This window comes from Oncorhynchus clarkii, unplaced genomic scaffold (assembly GCF_045791955.1).
Source record: "Oncorhynchus clarkii lewisi isolate Uvic-CL-2024 unplaced genomic scaffold, UVic_Ocla_1.0 unplaced_contig_2103_pilon_pilon, whole genome shotgun sequence".
NCBI lineage: Eukaryota > Metazoa > Chordata > Actinopteri > Salmoniformes > Salmonidae > Oncorhynchus > Oncorhynchus clarkii.
The window spans coordinates 172,981-180,000 of record NW_027260993.1 but is presented as its reverse complement, the minus strand read 5'-3'; the positions used below and the strand labels follow the sequence as shown (position 1 = coordinate 180,000).

Sequence of the window (7,020 nt, the reverse complement as noted above, 5' to 3'; positions counted from 1 at the left end):
TCCTACAGTGCAAATTGGTTCCCAGTGTGAGCTGGTACATATGTGCGATAATTTTCCATATTCATAGTGACAGGTTGCACAAGTAAACATGTAGCAAAAGAGTAGTTCCCTGACCGGGAATCGAACCCGGGCCACGGCGGTGAGAGCGCCGAATCCTAACCACTAGACCACCAGGGAAGGGTACTAGAGTGAAAATCGGTTCCCAGTGTGAGCTGGTACATACAGTTGAAGTCGTAAGTTTCCATCCACTTAGGCTGGAGTCATTAAAACCTGTTTGTCAACCCCTCCACACATTTCTTGTTAACAAACTATAGTTTTGGCAGTCGGTTAGGACATCTACTTTGTGCATGACACAAGTAATTTTTCCAACAATTGTTTACAGACCGATTATTTCACTTATAATTCAGTGTATCACAAATCCAGTGGGTCAGAAGTTTACATACACTAAGTTGGCTGTGCCTTTAAACAGTTTGGAAAATTCCCGAAAATGATGTCATGGCTTAGAAGCTTAGAAGCTTCTGATAGGTTAATTGACATCCTTTGAGTCAATTGGAGGTGTACCTGTAGATGTATTTCAAGGCCTACCTTCAAACTAAGTGCCTCTTTGCTTGACTCCATGGGAAAACCAAAGGAAATCAGCCAAGACCTCAGAAAAAAAATGTAGACCTCCACAAATCTGGTTCATCCTTGGGAGCAATTTCCAAACGGCTGAAGGTACCTCGCTCATCTGTAGAAACAATAGTACGCAAGTATAAACACCATGGGACCACGCAGGAGTCATACCGCTCAGGAAGGAGACTCGTTCTGTCTCCTAGAGATTAACGTACTTTGGGTCGAAAAGTGCAAATCCATCCCAGAACAACAGCAAAGGACCTTGTGAAGATGCTGGAGGAAAATGGTCTATATCCACAGGCAAACGAGTCCTATATCGAACAGGGGGAGGCTCCCAAGCCGAAGAACACATCCCAACCGTGAAGCACAGCATCATGTTGTGGGGGTGCTTTGCTGCAGGAGGGTCTGGTGCACCACTAGAACACCTGGGAAGGACACTGCAGGGCAAATCAGTTTGCAATTTGAAGTGGTACATATGTGCGACAACCTACTAAATTCATAGTGACAGGTTGCACAAGTAAACAAGGAGCATAGACTATTTCCCTGACCGGGAATCGAACCCGGGCCGCGCCGGTGAGAGCGCCGAATCCTAACCACTAGACCACCAGGGAAGGGTCCTACAGTGCAAATTGGTTCCCAGTGTGAGCTGGTACATATGTGCGATAACCTTCCATATTCATAGTGACAGGTTGCACAAGTAAACATGTAGCAAAAGAGTAGTTCCCTGACCGGGAATCGAACCCGGGCCGCGGCGGTGAGAGCGCCGAATCCTAACCACTAGACCACCAGGGAAGGGTACTAGAGTGAAAATCGGTTCCCAGTGTGAGCTGGTACATACAGTTGAAGTCGTAAGTTTCCATCCACTTAGGCTGGAGTCATTAAAACCTGTTTGTCAACCCCTCCACACATTTCTTGTTAACAAACTATAGTTTTGGCAGTCGGTTAGGACATCTACTTTGTGCATGACACAAGTAATTTTTCCAACAATTGTTTACAGACCGATTATTTCACTTATAATTCAGTGTATCACAAATCCAGTGGGTCAGAAGTTTACATACACTAAGTTGGCTGTGCCTTTAAACAGTTTGGAAAATGCCCGAAAATGATGTCATGGCTTAGAAGCTTAGAAGCTTCTGATAGGTTAATTGACATCCTTTGAGTCAATTGGAGGTGTACCTGTAGATGTATTTCAAGGCCTACCTTCAAACTCAGTGCCTCTTTGCTTGACTCCATGGGAAAACCAAAGGAAATCAGCCAAGACCTCAGAAAAAAAATGTAGACCTCCACAAATCTGGTTCATCCTTGGGAGCAATTTCCAAACGCCTGAAGGTACCTCGCTCATCTGTAGAAACAATAGTACGCAAGTATAAACACCATGGGACCACGCAGGAGTCATACCGCTCAGGAAGGAGACTCGTTCTGTCTCCTAGAGATGAACGTACTTTGGGTCGAAAAGTGCAAATCCATCCCAGAACAACAGCAAAGGACCTTGTGAAGATGTTGGAGGAAACAGGTACAAAATGGTCTATATCCACAGGCAAACGAGTCCTATATCGAACAGGGGGAGGCTCGCAAGACGAAGAACACATCCCAACCGTGAAGCACAGCATCATGTTGTGGGGGTGCTTTGCTGCAGGAGGGTCTGGTGCACCACTAGAACACCTGGGAAGGACACTGCAGGGCAAATCAGTTTGCAATTTGAAGTGGTACATATGTGCGACAACCTACTAAATTCATAGTGACAGGTTGCACAAGTAAACAAGGAGCATAGACCATTTCCCTGACCGGGAATCAAACCCGGGCCGCGGCGGTGAGAGCGCCGAATCCTAACCACTAGACCACCAGGGAAGGGTCCTACAGTGCAAATTGGTTCCCAGTGTGAGCTGGTACATATGTGCGATAACCTTCCATATTCATAGTGACAGGTTGCACAAGTAAACATGTAGCAAAAGAGTAGTTCCCTGACCGGGAATCGAACCCGGGCCGCGGCGGTGAGAGCGCCGAATCCTAACCACTAGACCACCAGGGAAGGGTACTAGAGTGAAAATCGGTTCCCAGTGTGAGCTGGTACATACAGTTGAAGTCGTAAGTTTCCATCCACTTAGGCTGGAGTCATTAAAACCTGTTTGTCAACCCCTCCACACATTTCTTGTTAACAAACTATAGTTTTGGCAGTCGGTTAGGACATCTACTTTGTGCATGACACAAGTAATTTTTCCAACAATTGTTTACAGACCGATTATTTCACTTATAATTCAGTGTATCACAAATCCAGTGGGTCAGAAGTTTACATACACTAAGTTGGCTGTGCCTTTAAACAGTTTGGAAAATTCCCGAAAATGATGTCATGGCTTAGAAGCTTAGAAGCTTCTGATAGGTTAATTGACATCCTTTGAGTCAATTGGAGGTGTACCTGTAGATGTATTTCAAGGCCTACCTTCAAACTCAGTGCCTCTTTGCTTGACTCCATGGGAAAACCAAAGGAAATCAGCCAAGACCTCAGAAAAAAAATGTAGACCTCCACAAATCTGGTTCATCCTTGGGAGCAATTTCCAAACGCCTGAAGGTACCTCGCTCATCTGTAGAAACAATAGTACGCAAGTATAAACACCATGGGACCACGCAGGAGTCATACCGCTCAGGAAGGAGACTCGTTCTGTCTCCTAGAGATGAACGTACTTTGGGTCGAAAAGTGCAAATCCATCCCAGAACAACAGCAAAGGACCTTGTGAAGATGCTGGAGGAAACAGGTACAAAATGGTCTATATCCACAGGCAAACGAGTCCTATATCGAACAGGGGGAGGCTCCCAAGCCGAAGAACACATCCCAACCGTGAAGCACAGCATCATGTTGTGGGGGTGCTTTGCTGCAGGAGGGTCTGGTGCACCACTAGAACACCTGTGAAGGACACTGCAGGGCAAATCAGTTTGCAATTTGAAGTGGTACATATGTGCGACAACCTACTAAATTCATAGTGACAGGTTGCACAAGTAAACAAGGAGCATAGATTATTTCCCTGACCGGGAATCGAACCCGGGCCGCGGCGGTGAGAGCGCCGAATCCTAACCACTAGACCACCAGGGAAGGGTCCTACAGCGCAAATTGGTTCCCAGTGTGAGCTGGTACATATGTGCGATAACCTTCCATATTCATAGTGACAGGTTGCACAAGTAAACATGTAGCAAAAGAGTAGTTCCCTGACCGGGAATCGAACCCGGGCGGTGAGAGCGCCGAATCCTAACCACTAGACCACCAGGCACCGACAGAGATGGCCGCCTCGCTTCGCGTTCCTAGGAAACTATGCAGTTTTTTGTTTTTTTACGTGTTATTTCTTACATTAGTACCCCAGGTCATCTTAGGTTTCATCACATACAGTCGAGAAGAACTACTGAATATAAGATCAGCGTCAACTCACCATCAGTACGACCAAGAATACGCTTTTCGCGACGCGGATCCTGTGCTCTGCCTTACAAACAGGACAACGGAGTGGATCCCATGCAGCGACCCAAAAAAACGACTCCGAAAAAGAGGGAAACGAGGCGGTCTTCTGGTCAGACTCCGGAGACGGGCACATCGTGCACCATTCCCTAGCATTCTTCTTGCCAATGTCCAGTCTCTTGACAACAAGGTTGATGAAATCCGAGCAAGGGTAGCATTCCAGAGGGACATCAGAGACTGTAACGTTCTTTGCTTCACGGAAACGTGGCTTACTGGAGAGACGCTATCCGAAGCGGTGCAGCCAACAGGTTTCTCCACGCATCGCGCAGACAGGAAAAAACATCTTTCTGGTAAAAAGAGGGGCGGGGGCGTATGCCTTATGACTAACGTGACATGGTGTGATGAAAGAAACATACAGGAACTCAAATCCTTCTGTTCACCTGATTTAGAATTCCTCACAATCAAATGTAGACCGCATTATCTACCAAGAGAATTCTCTTCGATTATACAGCCGTATATATCCCCCCCCAAGCAGACACATCGTTGGCTCTGAATGAACTTTATTTGACTCTTTGCAAACTGGAAACCATTTATCCGGAGGCTGCATTCATTGTAGCTGGGGATTTTAACAAGGCTAATCTGAAGACAAGACTCCCCAAATTTTATCAGCATATCGATTGCGCAACCAGGGGTGGAAAGACCTTGGATCATTGTTACTCTAACTTCCGCGACGCATATAAGGCCCTGCCCCGCCCCCCTTTCGGAAAAGCTGACCACGACTCCATTTTGTTGATCCCTGCCTACAGACAGAAACTAAAACAAGAGGCTCCCACGCTGAGGTCTGTCCAACGCTGGTCCGACCAAGCTGACTCCACACTCCAAGACTGCTTCCATCACGTGGACTGGGACATGTTTCGTATTGCGTCAGACAACAACATTGACGATTACGCTGATTCGGTGTGCGAGTTCATTAGAACGTGCGTTGAAGATGTCGTTCCCATAGCAACGATTAAAACATTCCCTAACCAGAAACCGTGGATTGATGGCAGCATTCGTGTGAAACTGAAAGCGCGAACCACTGCTTTTAATCAGGGCAAGGTGTCTGGTAACATGACCGAATACAAACAGTGCAGCTATTCCCTCCGCAAGGCTATCAAACAAGCTAAGCGTCAGTACAGAGACAAAGTAGAATCTCAATTCAACGGCTCAGACACAAGAGGCATGTGGCAGGGTCTACAGTCAATCACGGACTACAGGAAGAAATCCAGCCCAGTCACGGACCAGGATGTCCTGCTCCCAGGCAGACTAAATAACTTTTTTGCCCGCTTTGAGGACAATACAGTGCCACTGACACGGCCTGCAACGAAAACTTGCGGTCTCTCCTTCACTGCAGCCGAGGTGAGTAAGACATTTAAACGTGTTAACCCTCGCAAGGCTGCAGGCCCAGACGGCATCCCCAGCCGCGCCCTCAGAGCATGCGCAGACCAGCTGGCCGGTGTGTTTACGGACATATTCAATCAATCCCTATACCAGTCTGCTGTTCCCACATGCTTCAAGAGGGCCACCATTGTTCCTGTTCCCAAGAAAGCTAAGGTAACTGAGCTAAACGACTACCGCCCCGTAGCACTCACTTCCGTCATCATGAAGTGCTTTGAGAGACTAGTCAAGGACCATATCACCTCCACCCTACCTGACACCCTAGACCCACTCCAATTTGCTTACCGCCCAAATAGGTCCACAGACGATGCAATCTCAACCACACTGCACACTGCCCTAACCCATCTGGACAAGAGGAATACCTATGTGAGAATGCTGTTCATTGACTACAGCTCGGCATTCAACACCATAGTACCCTCCAAACTCGTCATCAAGCTCGAGACCCTGGGTCTCGACCCCGCCCTGTGCAACTGGGTACTGGACTTCCTGACGGGCCGCCCCCAGGTGGTGAGGGTAGGCAACAACATCTCCTCCCCGCTGATCCTCAACACTGGGGCCCACACAAATCTGGTTCATCCTTGGGAGCAATTTCCAAACGCCTGAAGGTACCTCGCTCATCTGTAGAAACAATAGTACGCAAGTATAAACACCATGGGACCACGCAGGAGTCATACCGCTCAGGAAGGAGACTCGTTCTGTCTCCTAGAGATTAACGTACTTTGGGTCGAAAAGTGCAAATCCATCCCAGAACAACAGCAAAGGACCTTGTGAAGATGCTGGAGGAAACAGGTACAAAATGGTCTATATCCACAGGCAAACGAGTCCTATATCGAACAGGGGGAGGCTCCCAAGCCGAAGAACACATCCCAACCGTGAAGCACAGCATCATGTTGTGGGGGTGCTTTGCTGCAGGAGGGTCTGGTGCACCACTAGAACACCTGGGAAGGACACTGCAGGGCAAATCAGTTTGCAATTTGAAGTGGTACATATGTGCGACAACCTACTAAATTCATAGTGACAGGTTGCACAAGTAAACAAGGAGCATAGACTATTTCCCTGACCGGGAATCGAACCCGGGCCGCGGCGGTGAGAGCGCCGAATCCTAACCACTAGACCACCAGGGAAGGGTCCTACAGTGCAAATTGGTTCCCAGTGTGAGCTGGTACATATGTGCGATAACCTTCCATATTCATAGTGACAGGTTGCACAAGTAAACATGTAGCAAAAGAGTAGTTCCCTGACCGGGAATCGAACCCGGGCCGCGGCGGTGAGAGCGCCGAATCCTAACCACTAGACCACCAGGGAAGGGTACTAGAGTGAAAATCGGTTCCCAGTGTGAGCTGGTACATACAGTTGAAGTCGTAAGTTTCCATCCACTTAGGCTGGAGTCATTAAAACCTGTTTGTCAACCCCTCCACACATTTCTTGTTAACAAACTATAGTTTTGGCAGTCGGTTAGGACATCTACTTTGTGCATGACACAAGTAATTTTCCAACAATTGTTTACAGACCGATTATTTCACTTATAATTC

At 47.6% G+C, this 7,020-nt stretch overlaps 6 non-coding genes across 6 annotated transcripts; all 6 read right to left on the bottom strand.

Moving 5' to 3' along the window:
* Nucleotides 1-105: 105 nt before the first annotated feature.
* Nucleotides 106-177, bottom strand: trnae-cuc (transfer RNA glutamic acid (anticodon CUC)). The gene has a single exon. It is a non-coding gene; the product is annotated as a tRNA-Glu (tRNA).
* A 1,155-nt stretch (nucleotides 178-1,332) lies between these two features.
* Nucleotides 1,333-1,404, bottom strand: trnae-cuc (transfer RNA glutamic acid (anticodon CUC)). The gene has a single exon. It is a non-coding gene; the product is annotated as a tRNA-Glu (tRNA).
* Nucleotides 1,405-2,569: 1,165 nt separating this feature from the next.
* On the bottom strand, nucleotides 2,570-2,641 carry trnae-cuc (transfer RNA glutamic acid (anticodon CUC)). Its single transcript has one exon. It is a non-coding gene; the product is annotated as a tRNA-Glu (tRNA).
* A 984-nt stretch (nucleotides 2,642-3,625) lies between these two features.
* On the bottom strand, nucleotides 3,626-3,697 carry trnae-cuc (transfer RNA glutamic acid (anticodon CUC)). The gene has a single exon. It is a non-coding gene; the product is annotated as a tRNA-Glu (tRNA).
* Nucleotides 3,698-6,540: 2,843 nt separating this feature from the next.
* On the bottom strand, nucleotides 6,541-6,612 carry trnae-cuc (transfer RNA glutamic acid (anticodon CUC)). Its single transcript has one exon. It is a non-coding gene; the product is annotated as a tRNA-Glu (tRNA).
* A 109-nt stretch (nucleotides 6,613-6,721) lies between these two features.
* Nucleotides 6,722-6,793, bottom strand: trnae-cuc (transfer RNA glutamic acid (anticodon CUC)). Its single transcript has one exon. It is a non-coding gene; the product is annotated as a tRNA-Glu (tRNA).
* Between the last annotated feature and the right edge of the window lie 227 nt (nucleotides 6,794-7,020).